Source organism: Hypomesus transpacificus, chromosome 16 (genome assembly GCF_021917145.1).
Source record: "Hypomesus transpacificus isolate Combined female chromosome 16, fHypTra1, whole genome shotgun sequence".
NCBI lineage: Eukaryota > Metazoa > Chordata > Actinopteri > Osmeriformes > Osmeridae > Hypomesus > Hypomesus transpacificus.
In genome coordinates this window covers 5,166,163-5,184,522 of record NC_061075.1, presented here as the reverse complement: position 1 = coordinate 5,184,522, position 18,360 = coordinate 5,166,163, and the positions used below count along the sequence as shown (strand labels likewise).

Sequence of the window (18,360 nt, the reverse complement as noted above, 5' to 3'; positions counted from 1 at the left end):
GTCAACGTTTGGGTGGGTGGGGGGAATGCTGGTGATGTTTTCTGATTGGCTTTTTACTCTGTATAACTCGATAACAGAGCTCTGAAGTCTCATGCATTCGCTTTGAGACTCACGCATTCCAGTCATTTATCACACTCTCCCGCAACAACTTGTATTTCTCATGCATTTCAACTGTTTAACGGTGCGTGTCCACTACAACGAATCGGGCGGAGCGGGCGGCGCGGGGCGTTGGCTTCCAATACATTTTTTATGAGTCTCGTCACATTACATGACATTGTTCTGTGCCACTGCAAGTTCGCTAGCCCAGCCGACACAGGACTGGTTGAGTGACCGGTGGCGTAATATGTACTGTTATCTTGCACTAGTAAAATATTACAAAAAATAGCCAGAACCATTAAATGGTATATAAAGTCATGCTACATAGCTATGGAATGCCGTTTTAGTCCAAATTAAATAAATAAATAGGTAAATAAATAAATATGGCTATGAAATCAATCCTGAAATTAAAAAAAGATGGCAATAAATATTGCTAAGGAAGAATTCGAGTGGCACTGTGTAGATCTGAATAGTCAAGGGATATGGTTTTAATACAATTTATTTAGACTATACAATTACATATATGTTTAAACAAAGCTTTGCTGATCAGTCTCAACGAAGGAGGTGCCATCCACACAGATCGTTCGTGAGAGTGATGGCGAACCATCACACATGCACTGCCTTATATAAACTTAAGATCAAATGGCATTCTATAATCAATCAATGTAGCAAACTCTGTGATTGGCTAACTCAACTTAGTGACAGTTTGAAACAATACATCTCCGGTGTGTCCCAAAGTTCTTTGATGTCACAGCTCTCTCCAGAGCAGTAAATAATAAAGCCACAGGGGTTGACCAGTCAAATGGTCAACTGTCCTTTGTGTGACCATCTTCAAACAATACTTTTAATTAACACAAACAATTAAACAGGACACAGTCCTTCTAGTCAAAGTTCAGAGCAACTGTCTCATTGACCCCTTACAGTAGCCAGAGGACAGAAGGCCATATAAGATGCTTCACCCATCCCCCAGGGCAAGCTGCCCAGAGAGCCATCAGCACCTCACATTCCTTTGAACTCAACTTAATTATCTTCCCTTCCTGTCTCTTACCAATGAACATAGAAGATTATAGATTTCATACACATACATCTATGCATATGACCAACATTTCCACTACAATATAGAAATGTAACATCATAAAAATACATAGCTGAATCCGTTTACCTAAATAAATAAATCCATTTACTTATTTCAAAATTATATTTTTGTGAAGACAACATTTATTTGTTTCATGGGACTTTTATTTCCTAATGCCACATTTATTTGTTTATTTATTTATTTATTGGGACTTTTATTTCCTAATGCCACATATATTTCCTAACCACAATTATTTCTGTGCTGTATTTATGTTCAATCCTACATGCAAGCAAGAGGCGTGGTTATCTTCAGACCAAAGCAGCTGCACAAGATCGAAGGCAGATAGGGACACCTGGATTCAAGAGATGATGGAAGACATAAGTGGTGTCAGAGATGGCATGCTGAGACCAAATCAAATTGATCGGCATGGCTTGTTAGGGGACATAATTTTGGCACACATTAAACATTTTGTTGAGGTACTTGGGTGGATAAGTGCTCTACAGAACATAGACATTGATCACAAAGTCTTAACCCTTGTGGGCTGTTCTTAAATCGATTTCACGGTACTTTGATAGATACGTCACAGTGACCTAGCCTCGGCGCCGTCTCAAGTCGAACAAAAAGTCTAACCAGGGGTCTCATTTATAAAGCTTGCGTACGCCACTTTTCACGCGAAGGTTGTGATTTATAAAAAACAAACTTGACGGGAGAATGTGCGGTCCTCCACGCAAACTCTGACCCTCCCGTAGGCCTACGCACATTTTGGAAACTGTTGGAATTGGCGACGCAGATGACCGTACTGTAGTCAGACTGCAGAAAGTAAATTTGGGACGATTATTCGTAATATTTATATATTTTGTTTTCCTCACACACGTTTTTTTCACTAGATTTCATCTTATCATGAAGATTTAATCCAGCAGTATTATTTTAGCTTGTACTGAATGATAATTGTTCGATAAGCTCCTTACTATCAACTCAAATTTTTTATCAAAATTCAGAGCTGTCCATCATATTGTCCATTACCGGAGTGCAAGAGGGGGAAATGCCCAACTGCATGGAATGCAGATAACATCACATATCCTACCTTTAAATAACTGCAAAATACAGTGCATAACTAAAAATGAAAAAACATTCGTCAAGCTCCCGCGCAATCTCTACACTCCAGGTCCTTGTTATCAGTCCAGACTTTAATAGATTACTGTTCATAAAAAAACACTTTGGTTTTTTAATTGTATCTCGACTCGCGTTATCTGGCACAGTTGACGCCACTCGCACAGTTTTTTTTAAGTGGTGATCTACCTTTTATACTTTATTGGTTTTACCAAAATTAAAAACAGTTATTTACAGTGCATTGGTAAAAACTTCCACCACATTTCACCCAGTGTCTATCTGTCGAAACACAATTACCCCATGACCCTTACCTCAAAACAAAACACTTTAATTCACCAGTGTGGGCCCCCCCTGCGCCAACTCGGACCACTCGGAGGACCTGAGCCAGATCACCCTTGATGAGTTCCCAGAAGGCCTGATAGAATTCCGCCGGGATCCTGTCCGTTCCAAGGGCCTTCTGGGTGTTTATGGCGTGCACGACCTGGGTGAGCTCCGCCAGACTCAGCTCTGGTTCCTCGCCCTAGCCCCCCTCTTTGATTTGGTCCAGACCGTCGAGGAAGGTTTCCGCCAGAGTCCTGTCCGCCGGCTTGGTGTCGAACGGCCGGCCGTAGAACTCCTCATTCACCCTCCTGATGTCGTTGCTGTCCGTGACGGTCTGGCTGGTGGTGTTGCAGAGGGACAGGATGCCTTGTTGTTTAGACCGTGCCCTGTGGAAAAAGTGTTTGGTACATTTCTCCTCCTCCTCCAGGCCCTGGAGTTTATCCCTGAAAGTCTTCCTTTCCTGTTCTTCCTGATAGAGTGTGGCCAGGTGTTCCTTGGTCTCTGACAGCTCCCGGGTCACGTTGAATCCTCTGAGTTGGAGGAGGCTCAGGCATTGCAGGGCCCCGTTGTGGTGGTGGAAGCGGGCCCTCTATTCCCGAGCCTTCCTCCTTCCCACCCCTCCGAAGAACCCCTTGACCTGGGACTTTACCATTTCCCACCAATCTATCTGGATGTAAATAGTTATTTCAGGTCCTCCAATCCAGGTAGCACCTAGAGAAGGAGTGGGTGATGGAGGGGTCCTGGAGTACAGATGTGTTCATCCTCCAGGGCCCCCTTGTTGGTCTGGCTGGCCACTCCCATCGCAGGGTCATGGTCAGCATCCTGTGGTCTGAGAAGTGCGTCGCCTGGGTCTTGAAAGAACACACTCCCAGACCTGGCGAGAGCAAGAACATGTCGATCCTTGAAGAGGCAGAGCCCGAGGATCTCACGCACGTGTGTGTTGGGGGGGATGTGCCGCCGACGTCCATCAGGGAGTATAGTCTCGTCGTAGTCTATGAAGTCGAGCTGAGACGTGATTATTGCTGGTTGAAAACTTAACCCAATACCCCGTCAGGATTGGCTTGAAATATAGCCAGCCTTGACAATTTTTGATCGCCTCCACGGAGGCTGACGTCGGTGTGAAAGACAGTGCGTCCGTGTTTTGGCAATGATCCCAGGTGATTCGGCCGCTGTGCCGCCCGGCGCTCTCTGGCACAGAGGTAGGTTTGGTGGTTCAGCGTGAGGCCCGTGAACCCTTACAGTTCCCCAGCACGCTTGGCCTCAGCAGGCACCGTTGCAGCATATTACCCACAATGCCTTGCTCTCGCACTAGCGTCATGCTTCAGGATTGGCTCCGCAAAAGTCCAACAAAGCTCACCCACCAAAGCTCACCCACCCGCTCTTTTGCTTAATACTTTCCGTAACATCCAAGGCATTTTGAAAGAATGCGCCAACACGCTCGATCCTAAATTGGTCCTGAACATAGGCTTGAATCCAAGAACGGGACACCGTCCATGGCTCGGCTGAGCTCCTACACCAGGCCGAATTCCCTCTTGCTTGGTTAGCTATCCTTTCGCAGAGGCAATATCGTAGTCTATGAAGTCCAGCTGAGACGTGATTATTGCTGGTTGAAAACTTAACCCAATACCCCGTCAGGATTGGCTTGAAATATAGCCAGTCTTGACAATTTTTGATCGCCTCCACGGAGGCTGACGTCGGTGTGAAAGACAGTGCGTCCGTGTTTTGGCAATGATCCCAGGTGATTCAGCCGCTGTGCCGCCCGGCGCTCTCTGGCACAGAGGTAGGTTTGGTGGTTCAGCGTGAGGCCCGTGAACTCTTACAGTTACCCAGCACGCTTGGACTCAGCAGGCACCGTTGCAGCATATTACCCACAATGCCTTGCTCTCGCACTAGCGTCATGCTTCAGGATTGGCTCCGCAAAAGTCCAACAAAGCTCACCCACCAAAGCTCACCCACCCGCTCTTTTGCTCAATACTTTCCGTAACATCCAAGGCATTTTGAAAGAATGCGCCAACACGCTCGATCCTAAATTGGTCCTGAACATAGGCTTGAATCCAAGAACGGGACACCGTCCATGGCTCGGCTGAGCTCCTACACCAGGCCGAATTCCCTCTTGCTTGGTTAGCTATCCTTTCGCAGAGGCAATATCGTAGTCTATGAAGTCCAGCTGAGACGTGATTATTGCTGGTTGAAAACTTAACCCAATACCCCGTCAGGATTGGCTTGAAATATAGCCAGCCTTGACAATTTTTGATCGCCTCCACGGAGGCTGACGTCGGTGTGAAAGACAGTGCGTCCGTGTTTTGGCAATGATCCCAGGTGATTCAGCCGCTGTGCCGCCCGGCGCTCTCTGGCACAGAGGTAGGTTTGGTGGTTCAGCGTGAGGCCCGTGAACCCTTACAGTTCCCCAGCACGCTTGGCCTCAGCAGGCACCGTTGCAGCATATTCCCCACAATGCCTTGCTCTCGCACTAGCGTCATGCTTCAGGATTGGCTCCGCAAAAGTCCAACAAAGCTCACCCACCAAAGCTCACCCACCCGCTCTTTTGCTCAATACTTTACGTAACATCCAAGGCATTTTGAAAGAATGCGCCAACACGCTCGATCCTAAATTGGTCCTGAACATAGGCTTGAATCCAAGAACGGGACACCGTCCATGGCTCGGCTGAGCTCCTACACCAGGCCGAATTCCCTCTTGCTTGGTTGGCTATCCTTTCGCAGAGGCAATATCGTAGTCTATGAAGTCCAGCTGAGACGTGATTATTGCTGGTTGAAAACTTAACCCAATACCCCGTCAGGATTGGCTTGAAATATAGCCAGCCTTGACAATTTTTGATCGCCTCCACGGAGGCTGACGTCGGTGTGAAAGACAGTGCGTCCGTGTTTTGGCAATGATCCCAGGTGATTCAGCCGCTGTGCCGCCCGGCGCTCTCTGGCACAGAGGTAGGTTTGGTGGTTCAGCGTGAGGCCCGTGAACCCTTACAGTTCCCCAGCACGCTTGGCCTCAGCAGGCACCGTTGCAGCATATTACCCACAATGCCTTGCTCTCGCACTAGCGTCATGCTTCAGGATTGGCTCCGCAAAAGTCCAACAAAGCTCACCCACCAAAGCTCACCCACCCGCTCTTTTGCTCAATACTTTCCGTAACATCCAAGGCATTTTGAAAGAATGCGCCAACACGCTCGATCCTAAATTGGTCCTGAACATAGGCTTGAATCCAAGAACGGGACACCGTCCATGGCTCGGCTGAGCTCCTACACCAGGCCGAATTCCCTCTTGCTTGGTTGGCTATCCTTTCGCAGAGGCAATATCGTAGTCTATGAAGTCCAGCTGAGACGTGATTATTGCTGGTTGAAAACTTAACCCAATACCCCGTCAGGATTGGCTTGAAATATAGCCAGCCTTGACAATTTTTGATCGCCTCCACGGAGGCTGACGTCGGTGTGAAAGACAGTGCGTCCGTGTTTTGGCAATGATCCCAGGTGATTCAGCCGCTGTGCCGCCCGGCGCTCTCTGGCACAGAGGTAGGTTTGGTGGTTCAGCGTGAGGCCCGTGAACCCTTACAGTTCCCCAGCACGCTTGGCCTCAGCAGGCACCGTTGCAGCATATTACCCACAATGCCTTGCTCTCGCACTAGCGTCATGCTTCAGGATTGGCTCCGCAAAAGTCCAACAAAGCTCACCCACCAAAGCTCACCCACCCGCTCTTTTGCTCAATACTTTCCGTAACATCCAAGGCATTTTGAAAGAATGCGCCAACACGCTCGATCCTAAATTGGTCCTGAACATAGGCTTGAATCCAAGAACGGGACACCGTCCATGGCTCGGCTGAGCTCCTACACCAGGCCGAATTCCCTCTTGCTTGGTTGGCTATCCTTTCGCAGAGGCAATATCGTAGTCTATGAAGTCCAGCTGAGACGTGATTATTGCTGGTTGAAAACTTAACCCAATACCCCGTCAGGATTGGCTTGAAATATAGCCAGCCTTGACAATTTTTGATCGCCTCCACGGAGGCTGACGTCGGTGTGAAAGACAGTGCGTCCGTGTTTTGGCAATGATCCCAGGTGATTCAGCCGCTGTGCCGCCCGGCGCTCTCTGGCACAGAGGTAGGTTTGGTGGTTCAGCGTGAGGCCCGTGAACCCTTACAGTTCCCCAGCACGCTTGGCCTCAGCAGGCACCGTTGCAGCATATTACCCACAATGCCTTGCTCTCGCACTAGCGTCATGCTTCAGGATTGGCTCCGCAAAAGTCCAACAAAGCTCACCCACCAAAGCTCACCCACCCGCTCTTTTGCTCAATACTTTCCGTAACATCCAAGGCATTTTGAAAGAATGCGCCAACACGCTCGATCCTAAATTGGTCCTGAACATAGGCTTGAATCCAAGAACGGGACACCGTCCATGGCTCGGCTGAGCTCCTACACCAGGCCGAATTCCCTCTTGCTTGGTTGGCTATCCTTTCGCAGAGGCAATATCGTAGTCTATGAAGTCCAGCTGAGACGTGATTATTGCTGGTTGAAAACTTAACCCAATACCCCGTCAGGATTGGCTTGAAATATAGCCAGCCTTGACAATTTTTGATCGCCTCCACGGAGGCTGACGTCGGTGTGAAAGACAGTGCGTCCGTGTTTTGGCAATGATCCCAGGTGATTCAGCCGCTGTGCCGCCCGGCGCTCTCTGGCACAGAGGTAGGTTTGGTGGTTCAGCGTGAGGCCCGTGAACCCTTACAGTTCCCCAGCACGCTTGGCCTCAGCAGGCACCGTTGCAGCATATTCCCCACAATGCCTTGCTCTCGCACTAGCGTCATGCTTCAGGATTGGCTCCGCAAAAGTCCAACAAAGCTCACCCACCAAAGCTCACCCACCCGCTCTTTTGCTCAATACTTTCCGTAACATCCAAGGCATTTTGAAAGAATGCGCCAACACGCTCGATCCTAAATTGGTCCTGAACATAGGCTTGAATCCAAGAACGGGACACCGTCCATGGCTCGGCTGAGCTCCTACACCAGGCCGAATTCCCTCTTGCTTGGTTGGCTATCCTTTCGCAGAGGCAATATCGTAGTCTATGAAGTCCAGCTGAGACGTGATTATTGCTGGTTGAAAACTTAACCCAATACCCCGTCAGGATTGGCTTGAAATATAGCCAGCCTTGACAATTTTTGATCGCCTCCACGGAGGCTGACGTCGGTGTGAAAGACAGTGCGTCCGTGTTTTGGCAATGATCCCAGGTGATTCAGCCGCTGTGCCGCCCGGCGCTCTCTGGCACAGAGGTAGGTTTGGTGGTTCAGCGTGAGGCCCGTGAACCCTTACAGTTCCCCAGCACGCTTGGCCTCAGCAGGCACCGTTGCAGCATATTACCCACAATGCCTTGCTCTCGCACTAGCGTCATGCTTCAGGATGGGCTCCGCAAAAGTCCAACAAAGCTCACCCACCAAAGCTCACCCACCCGCTCTTTTGCTCAATACTTTCCGTAACATCCAAGGCATTTTGAAAGAATGCGCCAACACGCTCGATCCTAAATTGGTCCTGAACATAGGCTTGAATCCAAGAACGGGACACCGTCCATGGCTCGGCTGAGCTCCTACACCAGGCCGAATTCCCTCTTGCTTGGTTGGCTATCCTTTCGCAGAGGCAATATCGTAGTCTATGAAGTCCAGCTGAGACGTGATTATTGCTGGTTGAAAACTTAACCCAATACCCCGTCAGGATTGGCTTGAAATATAGCCAGCCTTGACAATTTTTGATCGCCTCCACGGAGGCTGACGTCGGTGTGAAAGACAGTGCGTCCGTGTTTTGGCAATGATCCCAGGTGATTCAGCCGCTGTGCCGCCCGGCGCTCTCTGGCACAGAGGTAGGTTTGGTGGTTCAGCGTGAGGCCCGTGAACCCTTACAGTTCCCCAGCACGCTTGGCCTCAGCAGGCACCGTTGCAGCATATTACCCACAATGCCTTGCTCTCGCACTAGCGTCATGCTTCAGGATGGGCTCCGCAAAAGTCCAACAAAGCTCACCCACCAAAGCTCACCCACCCGCTCTTTTGCTCAATACTTTCCGTAACATCCAAGGCATTTTGAAAGAATGCGCCAACACGCTCGATCCTAAATTGGTCCTGAACATAGGCTTGAATCCAAGAACGGGACACCGTCCATGGCTCGGCTGAGCTCCTACACCAGGCCGAATTCCCTCTTGCTTGGTTGGCTATCCTTTCGCAGAGGCAATATCGTAGTCTATGAAGTCCAGCTGAGACGTGATTATTGCTGGTTGAAAACTTAACCCAATACCCCGTCAGGATTGGCTTGAAATATAGCCAGCCTTGACAATTTTTGATCGCCTCCACGGAGGCTGACGTCGGTGTGAAAGACAGTGCGTCCGTGTTTTGGCAATGATCCCAGGTGATTCAGCCGCTGTGCCGCCCGGCGCTCTCTGGCACAGAGGTAGGTTTGGTGGTTCAGCGTGAGGCCCGTGAACCCTTACAGTTCCCCAGCACGCTTGGCCTCAGCAGGCACCGTTGCAGCATATTACCCACAATGCCTTGCTCTCGCACTAGCGTCATGCTTCAGGATTGGCTCCGCAAAAGTCCAACAAAGCTCACCCACCAAAGCTCACCCACCCGCTCTTTTGCTCAATACTTTCCGTAACATCCAAGGCATTTTGAAAGAATGCGCCAACACGCTCGATCCTAAATTGGTCCTGAACATAGGCTTGAATCCAAGAACGGGACACCGTCCATGGCTCGGCTGAGCTCCTACACCAGGCCGAATTCCCTCTTGCTTGGTTGGCTATCCTTTCGCAGAGGCAATATCGTAGTCTATGAAGTCCAGCTGAGACGTGATTATTGCTGGTTGAAAACTTAACCCAATACCCCGTCAGGATTGGCTTGAAATATAGCCAGCCTTGACAATTTTTGATCGCCTCCACGGAGGCTGACGTCGGTGTGAAAGACAGTGCGTCCGTGTTTTGGCAATGATCCCAGGTGATTCAGCCGCTGTGCCGCCCGGCGCTCTCTGGCACAGAGGTAGGTTTGGTGGTTCAGCGTGAGGCCCGTGAACCCTTACAGTTCCCCAGCACGCTTGGCCTCAGCAGGCACCGTTGCAGCATATTCCCCACAATGCCTTGCTCTCGCACTAGCGTCATGCTTCAGGATTGGCTCCGCAAAAGTCCAACAAAGCTCACCCACCAAAGCTCACCCACCCGCTCTTTTGCTCAATACTTTCCGTAACATCCAAGGCATTTTGAAAGAATGCGCCAACACGCTCGATCCTAAATTGGTCCTGAACATAGGCTTGAATCCAAGAACGGGACACCGTCCATGGCTCGGCTGAGCTCCTACACCAGGCCGAATTCCCTCTTGCTTGGTTGGCTATCCTTTCGCAGAGGCAATATCGTAGTCTATGAAGTCCAGCTGAGACGTGATTATTGCTGGTTGAAAACTTAACCCAATACCCCGTCAGGATTGGCTTGAAATATAGCCAGCCTTGACAATTTTTGATCGCCTCCACGGAGGCTGACGTCGGTGTGAAAGACAGTGCGTCCGTGTTTTGGCAATGATCCCAGGTGATTCAGCCGCTGTGCCGCCCGGCGCTCTCTGGCACAGAGGTAGGTTTGGTGGTTCAGCGTGAGGCCCGTGAACCCTTACAGTTCCCCAGCACGCTTGGCCTCAGCAGGCACCGTTGCAGCATATTACCCACAATGCCTTGCTCTCGCACTAGCGTCATGCTTCAGGATTGGCTCCGCAAAAGTCCAACAAAGCTCACCCACCAAAGCTCACCCACCCGCTCTTTTGCTCAATACTTTCCGTAACATCCAAGGCATTTTGAAAGAATGCGCCAACACGCTCGATCCTAAATTGGTCCTGAACATAGGCTTGAATCCAAGAACGGGACACCGTCCATGGCTCGGCTGAGCTCCTACACCAGGCCGAATTCCCTCTTGCTTGGTTGGCTATCCTTTCGCAGAGGCAATATCGTAGTCTATGAAGTCCAGCTGAGACGTGATTATTGCTGGTTGAAAACTTAACCCAATACCCCGTCAGGATTGGCTTGAAATATAGCCAGCCTTGACAATTTTTGATCGCCTCCACGGAGGCTGACGTCGGTGTGAAAGACAGTGCGTCCGTGTTTTGGCAATGATCCCAGGTGATTCAGCCGCTGTGCCGCCCGGCGCTCTCTGGCACAGAGGTAGGTTTGGTGGTTCAGCGTGAGGCCCGTGAACCCTTACAGTTCCCCAGCACGCTTGGCCTCAGCAGGCACCGTTGCAGCATATTACCCACAATGCCTTGCTCTCGCACTAGCGTCATGCTTCAGGATTGGCTCCGCAAAAGTCCAACAAAGCTCACCCACCAAAGCTCACCCACCCGCTCTTTTGCTCAATACTTTCCGTAACATCCAAGGCATTTTGAAAGAATGCGCCAACACGCTCGATCCTAAATTGGTCCTGAACATAGGCTTGAATCCAAGAACGGGACACCGTCCATGGCTCGGCTGAGCTCCTACACCAGGCCGAATTCCCTCTTGCTTGGTTGGCTATCCTTTCGCAGAGGCAATATCGTAGTCTATGAAGTCCAGCTGAGACGTGATTATTGCTGGTTGAAAACTTAACCCAATACCCCGTCAGGATTGGCTTGAAATATAGCCAGCCTTGACAATTTTTGATCGCCTCCACGGAGGCTGACGTCGGTGTGAAAGACAGTGCGTCCGTGTTTTGGCAATGATCCCAGGTGATTCAGCCGCTGTGCCGCCCGGCGCTCTCTGGCACAGAGGTAGGTTTGGTGGTTCAGCGTGAGGCCCGTGAACCCTTACAGTTCCCCAGCACGCTTGGCCTCAGCAGGCACCGTTGCAGCATATTCCCCACAATGCCTTGCTCTCGCACTAGCGTCATGCTTCAGGATTGGCTCCGCAAAAGTCCAACAAAGCTCACCCACCAAAGCTCACCCACCCGCTCTTTTGCTCAATACTTTCCGTAACATCCAAGGCATTTTGAAAGAATGCGCCAACACGCTCGATCCTAAATTGGTCCTGAACATAGGCTTGAATCCAAGAACGGGACACCGTCCATGGCTCGGCTGAGCTCCTACACCAGGCCGAATTCCCTCTTGCTTGGTTGGCTATCCTTTCGCAGAGGCAATATCGTAGTCTATGAAGTCCAGCTGAGACGTGATTATTGCTGGTTGAAAACTTAACCCAATACCCCGTCAGGATTGGCTTGAAATATAGCCAGCCTTGACAATTTTTGATCGCCTCCACGGAGGCTGACGTCGGTGTGAAAGACAGTGCGTCCGTGTTTTGGCAATGATCCCAGGTGATTCAGCCGCTGTGCCGCCCGGCGCTCTCTGGCACAGAGGTAGGTTTGGTGGTTCAGCGTGAGGCCCGTGAACCCTTACAGTTCCCCAGCACGCTTGGCCTCAGCAGGCACCGTTGCAGCATATTACCCACAATGCCTTGCTCTCGCACTAGCGTCATGCTTCAGGATTGGCTCCGCAAAAGTCCAACAAAGCTCACCCACCAAAGCTCACCCACCCGCTCTTTTGCTCAATACTTTCCGTAACATCCAAGGCATTTTGAAAGAATGCGCCAACACGCTCGATCCTAAATTGGTCCTGAACATAGGCTTGAATCCAAGAACGGGACACCGTCCATGGCTCGGCTGAGCTCCTACACCAGGCCGAATTCCCTCTTGCTTGGTTGGCTATCCTTTCGCAGAGGCAATATCGTAGTCTATGAAGTCCAGCTGAGACGTGATTATTGCTGGTTGAAAACTTAACCCAATACCCCGTCAGGATTGGCTTGAAATATAGCCAGCCTTGACAATTTTTGATCGCCTCCACGGAGGCTGACGTCGGTGTGAAAGACAGTGCGTCCGTGTTTTGGCAATGATCCCAGGTGATTCAGCCGCTGTGCCGCCCGGCGCTCTCTGGCACAGAGGTAGGTTTGGTGGTTCAGCGTGAGGCCCGTGAACCCTTACAGTTCCCCAGCACGCTTGGCCTCAGCAGGCACCGTTGCAGCATATTACCCACAATGCCTTGCTCTCGCACTAGCGTCATGCTTCAGGATGGGCTCCGCAAAAGTCCAACAAAGCTCACCCACCAAAGCTCACCCACCCGCTCTTTTGCTCAATACTTTCCGTAACATCCAAGGCATTTTGAAAGAATGCGCCAACACGCTCGATCCTAAATTGGTCCTGAACATAGGCTTGAATCCAAGAACGGGACACCGTCCATGGCTCGGCTGAGCTCCTACACCAGGCCGAATTCCCTCTTGCTTGGTTGGCTATCCTTTCGCAGAGGCAATATCGTAGTCTATGAAGTCCAGCTGAGACGTGATTATTGCTGGTTGAAAACTTAACCCAATACCCCGTCAGGATTGGCTTGAAATATAGCCAGCCTTGACAATTTTTGATCGCCTCCACGGAGGCTGACGTCGGTGTGAAAGACAGTGCGTCCGTGTTTTGGCAATGATCCCAGGTGATTCAGCCGCTGTGCCGCCCGGCGCTCTCTGGCACAGAGGTAGGTTTGGTGGTTCAGCGTGAGGCCCGTGAACCCTTACAGTTCCCCAGCACGCTTGGCCTCAGCAGGCACCGTTGCAGCATATTACCCACAATGCCTTGCTCTCGCACTAGCGTCATGCTTCAGGATGGGCTCCGCAAAAGTCCAACAAAGCTCACCCACCAAAGCTCACCCACCCGCTCTTTTGCTCAATACTTTCCGTAACATCCAAGGCATTTTGAAAGAATGCGCCAACACGCTCGATCCTAAATTGGTCCTGAACATAGGCTTGAATCCAAGAACGGGACACCGTCCATGGCTCGGCTGAGCTCCTACACCAGGCCGAATTCCCTCTTGCTTGGTTGGCTATCCTTTCGCAGAGGCAATATCGTAGTCTATGAAGTCCAGCTGAGACGTGATTATTGCTGGTTGAAAACTTAACCCAATACCCCGTCAGGATTGGCTTGAAATATAGCCAGCCTTGACAATTTTTGATCGCCTCCACGGAGGCTGACGTCGGTGTGAAAGACAGTGCGTCCGTGTTTTGGCAATGATCCCAGGTGATTCAGCCGCTGTGCCGCCCGGCGCTCTCTGGCACAGAGGTAGGTTTGGTGGTTCAGCGTGAGGCCCGTGAACCCTTACAGTTCCCCAGCACGCTTGGCCTCAGCAGGCACCGTTGCAGCATATTACCCACAATGCCTTGCTCTCGCACTAGCGTCATGCTTCAGGATTGGCTCCGCAAAAGTCCAACAAAGCTCACCCACCAAAGCTCACCCACCCGCTCTTTTGCTCAATACTTTCCGTAACATCCAAGGCATTTTGAAAGAATGCGCCAACACGCTCGATCCTAAATTGGTCCTGAACATAGGCTTGAATCCAAGAACGGGACACCGTCCATGGCTCGGCTGAGCTCCTACACCAGGCCGAATTCCCTCTTGCTTGGTTGGCTATCCTTTCGCAGAGGCAATATCGTAGTCTATGAAGTCCAGCTGAGACGTGATTATTGCTGGTTGAAAACTTAACCCAATACCCCGTCAGGATTGGCTTGAAATATAGCCAGCCTTGACAATTTTTGATCGCCTCCACGGAGGCAGACGTCGGTGTGAAAGACAGTGCGTCCGTGTTTTGGCAATGATCCCAGGTGATTCAGCCGCTGTGCCGCCCGGCGCTCTCTGGCACAGAGGTAGGTTTGGTGGTTCAGCGTGAGGCCCGTGAACCCTTACAGTTCCCCAGCACGCTTGGACTCAGCAGGCACCGTTGCAGCATATTACCCACAATGCCTTGCTCTCGCACTAGCGTCATGCTTCAGGATTGGCTCCGCGTCCAACAAAGCTCACCCACCAAAGCTCACCCACCCGCTCTTTTGCTCAATACTTTCCGTAACATCCAAGGCATTTTGAAAGAATGCGCCAACACGCTCGATCCTAAATTGGTCCTGAACATAGGCTTGAATCCAAGAACGGGACACCGTCCATGGCTCGGCTGAGCTCCTACACCAGGCCGAATTCCCTCTTGCTTGGTTGGCTATCCTTTCGCAGAGGCAATATCGTAGTCTATGAAGTCCAGCTGAGACGTGATTATTGCTGGTTGAAAACTTAACCCAATACCCCGTCAGGATTGGCTTGAAATATAGCCAGCCTTGACAATTTTTGATCGCCTCCACGGAGGCTGACGTCGGTGTGAAAGACAGTGCGTCCGTGTTTTGGCAATGATCCCAGGTGATTCAGCCGCTGTGCCGCCCGGCGCTCTCTGGCACAGAGGTAGGTTTGGTGGTTCAGCGTGAGGCCCGTGAACCCTTACAGTTCCCCAGCACGCTTGGCCTCAGCAGGCACCGTTGCAGCATATTACCCACAATGCCTTGCTCTCGCACTAGCGTCATGCTTCAGGATTGGCTCCGCAAAAGTCCAACAAAGCTCACCCACCAAAGCTCACCCACCCGCTCTTTTGCTCAATACTTTCCGTAACATCCAAGGCATTTTGAAAGAATGCGCCAACACGCTCGATCCTAAATTGGTCCTGAACATAGGCTTGAATCCAAGAACGGGACACCGTCCATGGCTCGGCTGAGCTCCTACACCAGGCCGAATTCCCTCTTGCTTGGTTGGCTATCCTTTCGCAGAGGCAATTTCGTAGTCTATGAAGTCCAGCTGAGACGTGATTATTGCTGGTTGAAAACTTAACCCAATACCCCGTCAGGATTGGCTTGAAATATAGCCAGCCTTGACAATTTTTGATCGCCTCCACGGAGGCTGACGTCGGTGTGAAAGACAGTGCGTCCGTGTTTTGGCAATGATCCCAGGTGATTCAGCCGCTGTGCCGCCCGGCGCTCTCTGGCACAGAGGTAGGTTTGGTGGTTCAGCGTGAGGCCCGTGAACCCTTACAGTTCCCCAGCACGCTTGGCCTCAGCAGGCACCGTTGCAGCATATTCCCCACAATGCCTTGCTCTCGCACTAGCGTCATGCTTCAGGATTGGCTCCGCAAAAGTCCAACAAAGCTCACCCACCAAAGCTCACCCACCCGCTCTTTTGCTCAATACTTTCCGTAACATCCAAGGCATTTTGAAAGAATGCGCCAACACGCTCGATCCTAAATTGGTCCTGAACATAGGCTTGAATCCAAGAACGGGACACCGTCCATGGCTCGGCTGAGCTCCTACACCAGGCCGAATTCCCTCTTGCTTGGTTGGCTATCCTTTCGCAGAGGCAATATCGTAGTCTATGAAGTCCAGCTGAGACGTGATTATTGCTGGTTGAAAACTTAACCCAATACCCCGTCAGGATTGGCTTGAAATATAGCCAGCCTTGACAATTTTTGATCGCCTCCACGGAGGCTGACGTCGGTGTGAAAGACAGTGCGTCCGTGTTTTGGCAATGATCCCAGGTGATTCAGCCGCTGTGCCGCCCGGCGCTCTCTGGCACAGAGGTAGGTTTGGTGGTTCAGCGTGAGGCCCGTGAACCCTTACAGTTCCCCAGCACGCTTGGCCTCAGCAGGCACCGTTGCAGCATATTACCCACAATGCCTTGCTCTCGCACTAGCGTCATGCTTCAGGATTGGCTCCGCAAAAGTCCAACAAAGCTCACCCACCAAAGCTCACCCACCCGCTCTTTTGCTCAATACTTTCCGTAACATCCAAGGCATTTTGAAAGAATGCGCCAACACGCTCGATCCTAAATTGGTCCTGAACATAGGCTTGAATCCAAGAACGGGACACCGTCCATGGCTCGGCTGAGCTCCTACACCAGGCCGAATTCCCTCTTGCTTGGTTGGCTATCCTTTCGCAGAGGCAATATCGTAGTCTATGAAGTCCAGCTGAGACGTGATTATTGCTGGTTGAAAACTTAACCCAATACCCCGTCAGGATTGGCTTGAAATATAGCCAGCCTTGACAATTTTTGATCGCCTCCACGGAGGCTGACGTCGGTGTGAAAGACAGTGCGTCCGTGTTTTGGCAATGATCCCAGGTGATTCAGCCGCTGTGCCGCCCGGCGCTCTCTGGCACAGAGGTAGGTTTGGTGGTTCAGCGTGAGGCCCGTGAACCCTTACAGTTCCCCAGCACGCTTGGCCTCAGCAGGCACCGTTGCAGCATATTACCCACAATGCCTTGCTCTCGCACTAGCGTCATGCTTCAGGATTGGCTCCGCAAAAGTCCAACAAAGCTCACCCCACCCACCCGCTCTTTTGCTCAATACTTTCCGTAACATCCAAGGCATTTTGAAAGAATGCGCCAACACGCTCGATCCTAAATTGGTCCTGAACATAGGCTTGAATCCAAGAACGGGACACCGTCCATGGCTCGGCTGAGCTCCTACACCAGGCCGAATTCCCTCTTGCTTGGTTGGCTATCCTTTCGCAGAGGCAACTTCGTAGTCTATGAAGTCCAGCTGAGACGTGATTATTGCTGGTTGAAAACTTAACCCAATACCCCGTCAGGATTGGCTTGAAATATAGCCAGCCTTGACAATTTTTGATCGCCTCCACGGAGGCTGACGTCGGTGTGAAAGACAGTGCGTCCGTGTTTTGGCAATGATCCCAGGTGATTCAGCCGCTGTGCCGCCCGGCGCTCTCTGGCACAGAGGTAGGTTTGGTGGTTCAGCGTGAGGCCCGTGAACCCTTACAGTTCCCCAGCACGCTTGGCCTCAGCAGGCACCGTTGCAGCATATTACCCACAATGCCTTGCTCTCGCACTAGCGTCATGCTTCAGGATTGGCTCCGCAAAAATCCAACAAAGCTCACCCACCAAAGCTCACCCACCCGCTCTTTTGCTCAATACTTTCCGTAACATCCAAGGCATTTTGAAAGAATGCGCCAACACGCTCGATCCTAAATTGGTCCTGAACATAGGCTTGAATCCAAGAACGGGACACCGTCCATGGCTCGGCTGAGCTCCTACACCAGGCCGAATTCCCTCTTGCTTGGTTGGCTATCCTTTCGCAGAGGCAATATCGTAGTCTATGAAGTCTAGCTGAGACGTGATTATTGCTGGTTGAAAACTTAACCCAATATCCCGTCAGGATTGGCTTGAAATATAGCCAGCCTTGACAATTTTTGATCGCCTCCACGGAGGCAGACGTCGGTGTGAAAGACAGTGCGTCCGTGTTTTGGCAATGATCCCAGGTGATTCAGCCGCTGTGCCGCCCGGCGCTCTCTGGCACAGAGGTAGGTTTGGTGGTTCAGCGTGAGGCCCGTGAACTCTTACAGTTACCCAGCACGCTTGGACTCAGCAGGCACCGTTGCAGCATATTACCCACAATGCCTTGCTCTCGCACTAGCGTCATGCTTCAGGATTGGCTCCGCAAAAGTCCACCAAAGCTCACCCACCCGCTCTTTTGCTCAATACTTTCCGTAACATCCAAGGCATTTTGAAAGAATGCGCCAACACGCTCGATCCTAAATTGGTCCTGAACATAGGCTTGAATCCAAGAACGGGACACCGTCCATGGCTCGGCTGAGCTCCTACACCAGGCCGAATTCCCTCTTGCTTGGTTGGCTATCCTTTCGCAGAGGCAATATCGTAGTCTATGAAGTCCAGCTGAGACGTGATTATTGCTGGTTGAAAACTTAACCCAATACCCCGTCAGGATTGGCTTGAAATATAGCCAGCCTTGACAATTTTTGATCGCCTCCACGGAGGCTGACGTCGGTGTGAAAGACAGTGCGTCCGTGTTTTGGCAATGATCCCAGGTGATTCAGCCGCTGTGCCGCCCGGCGCTCTCTGGCACAGAGGTAGGTTTGGTGGTTAAGCGTGAGGCCCGTGAACCCTTACAGTTCCCCAGCACGCTTGGCC

At 51.1% G+C, this 18,360-nt stretch overlaps 26 non-coding genes across 26 annotated transcripts; all 26 read left to right on the top strand.

Moving 5' to 3' along the window:
* Positions 1-3,568: 3,568 nt before the first annotated feature.
* LOC124478912 lies at positions 3,569-3,709 on the top strand. The gene has a single exon (XR_006957322.1). It is a non-coding gene; the product is annotated as a U4 spliceosomal RNA (small nuclear RNA).
* Positions 3,710-4,148: 439 nt separating this feature from the next.
* On the top strand, positions 4,149-4,290 carry LOC124478872. Its single transcript, XR_006957285.1, has one exon. It is a non-coding gene; the product is annotated as a U4 spliceosomal RNA (small nuclear RNA).
* Positions 4,291-4,729: 439 nt separating this feature from the next.
* LOC124478903 lies at positions 4,730-4,871 on the top strand. Its single transcript, XR_006957314.1, has one exon. It is a non-coding gene; the product is annotated as a U4 spliceosomal RNA (small nuclear RNA).
* Positions 4,872-5,310: 439 nt separating this feature from the next.
* LOC124478902 lies at positions 5,311-5,452 on the top strand. The gene has a single exon (XR_006957313.1). It is a non-coding gene; the product is annotated as a U4 spliceosomal RNA (small nuclear RNA).
* Positions 5,453-5,891: 439 nt separating this feature from the next.
* Positions 5,892-6,033, top strand: LOC124478901. Its single transcript, XR_006957312.1, has one exon. It is a non-coding gene; the product is annotated as a U4 spliceosomal RNA (small nuclear RNA).
* Positions 6,034-6,472: 439 nt separating this feature from the next.
* On the top strand, positions 6,473-6,614 carry LOC124478900. The gene has a single exon (XR_006957311.1). It is a non-coding gene; the product is annotated as a U4 spliceosomal RNA (small nuclear RNA).
* A 439-nt stretch (positions 6,615-7,053) lies between these two features.
* On the top strand, positions 7,054-7,195 carry LOC124478899. The gene has a single exon (XR_006957310.1). It is a non-coding gene; the product is annotated as a U4 spliceosomal RNA (small nuclear RNA).
* Positions 7,196-7,634: 439 nt separating this feature from the next.
* Positions 7,635-7,776, top strand: LOC124478898. Its single transcript, XR_006957309.1, has one exon. It is a non-coding gene; the product is annotated as a U4 spliceosomal RNA (small nuclear RNA).
* A 439-nt stretch (positions 7,777-8,215) lies between these two features.
* LOC124478897 lies at positions 8,216-8,357 on the top strand. Its single transcript, XR_006957308.1, has one exon. It is a non-coding gene; the product is annotated as a U4 spliceosomal RNA (small nuclear RNA).
* Positions 8,358-8,796: 439 nt separating this feature from the next.
* Positions 8,797-8,938, top strand: LOC124478896. Its single transcript, XR_006957307.1, has one exon. It is a non-coding gene; the product is annotated as a U4 spliceosomal RNA (small nuclear RNA).
* A 439-nt stretch (positions 8,939-9,377) lies between these two features.
* On the top strand, positions 9,378-9,519 carry LOC124478894. The gene has a single exon (XR_006957305.1). It is a non-coding gene; the product is annotated as a U4 spliceosomal RNA (small nuclear RNA).
* Positions 9,520-9,958: 439 nt separating this feature from the next.
* LOC124478893 lies at positions 9,959-10,100 on the top strand. Its single transcript, XR_006957304.1, has one exon. It is a non-coding gene; the product is annotated as a U4 spliceosomal RNA (small nuclear RNA).
* A 439-nt stretch (positions 10,101-10,539) lies between these two features.
* On the top strand, positions 10,540-10,681 carry LOC124478892. The gene has a single exon (XR_006957303.1). It is a non-coding gene; the product is annotated as a U4 spliceosomal RNA (small nuclear RNA).
* A 439-nt stretch (positions 10,682-11,120) lies between these two features.
* LOC124478891 lies at positions 11,121-11,262 on the top strand. The gene has a single exon (XR_006957302.1). It is a non-coding gene; the product is annotated as a U4 spliceosomal RNA (small nuclear RNA).
* A 439-nt stretch (positions 11,263-11,701) lies between these two features.
* Positions 11,702-11,843, top strand: LOC124478890. Its single transcript, XR_006957301.1, has one exon. It is a non-coding gene; the product is annotated as a U4 spliceosomal RNA (small nuclear RNA).
* Positions 11,844-12,282: 439 nt separating this feature from the next.
* LOC124478888 lies at positions 12,283-12,424 on the top strand. Its single transcript, XR_006957300.1, has one exon. It is a non-coding gene; the product is annotated as a U4 spliceosomal RNA (small nuclear RNA).
* Positions 12,425-12,863: 439 nt separating this feature from the next.
* Positions 12,864-13,005, top strand: LOC124478887. The gene has a single exon (XR_006957299.1). It is a non-coding gene; the product is annotated as a U4 spliceosomal RNA (small nuclear RNA).
* A 439-nt stretch (positions 13,006-13,444) lies between these two features.
* On the top strand, positions 13,445-13,586 carry LOC124478886. The gene has a single exon (XR_006957298.1). It is a non-coding gene; the product is annotated as a U4 spliceosomal RNA (small nuclear RNA).
* Positions 13,587-14,025: 439 nt separating this feature from the next.
* LOC124478885 lies at positions 14,026-14,167 on the top strand. The gene has a single exon (XR_006957297.1). It is a non-coding gene; the product is annotated as a U4 spliceosomal RNA (small nuclear RNA).
* A 435-nt stretch (positions 14,168-14,602) lies between these two features.
* Positions 14,603-14,744, top strand: LOC124478884. The gene has a single exon (XR_006957296.1). It is a non-coding gene; the product is annotated as a U4 spliceosomal RNA (small nuclear RNA).
* Positions 14,745-15,183: 439 nt separating this feature from the next.
* On the top strand, positions 15,184-15,325 carry LOC124478908. Its single transcript, XR_006957318.1, has one exon. It is a non-coding gene; the product is annotated as a U4 spliceosomal RNA (small nuclear RNA).
* A 439-nt stretch (positions 15,326-15,764) lies between these two features.
* On the top strand, positions 15,765-15,906 carry LOC124478882. The gene has a single exon (XR_006957294.1). It is a non-coding gene; the product is annotated as a U4 spliceosomal RNA (small nuclear RNA).
* A 439-nt stretch (positions 15,907-16,345) lies between these two features.
* LOC124478881 lies at positions 16,346-16,487 on the top strand. Its single transcript, XR_006957293.1, has one exon. It is a non-coding gene; the product is annotated as a U4 spliceosomal RNA (small nuclear RNA).
* Positions 16,488-16,917: 430 nt separating this feature from the next.
* On the top strand, positions 16,918-17,059 carry LOC124478909. Its single transcript, XR_006957319.1, has one exon. It is a non-coding gene; the product is annotated as a U4 spliceosomal RNA (small nuclear RNA).
* A 439-nt stretch (positions 17,060-17,498) lies between these two features.
* LOC124478876 lies at positions 17,499-17,640 on the top strand. Its single transcript, XR_006957288.1, has one exon. It is a non-coding gene; the product is annotated as a U4 spliceosomal RNA (small nuclear RNA).
* Positions 17,641-18,065: 425 nt separating this feature from the next.
* LOC124478880 lies at positions 18,066-18,207 on the top strand. The gene has a single exon (XR_006957292.1). It is a non-coding gene; the product is annotated as a U4 spliceosomal RNA (small nuclear RNA).
* The last annotated feature ends 153 nt before the right edge of the window (positions 18,208-18,360 follow it).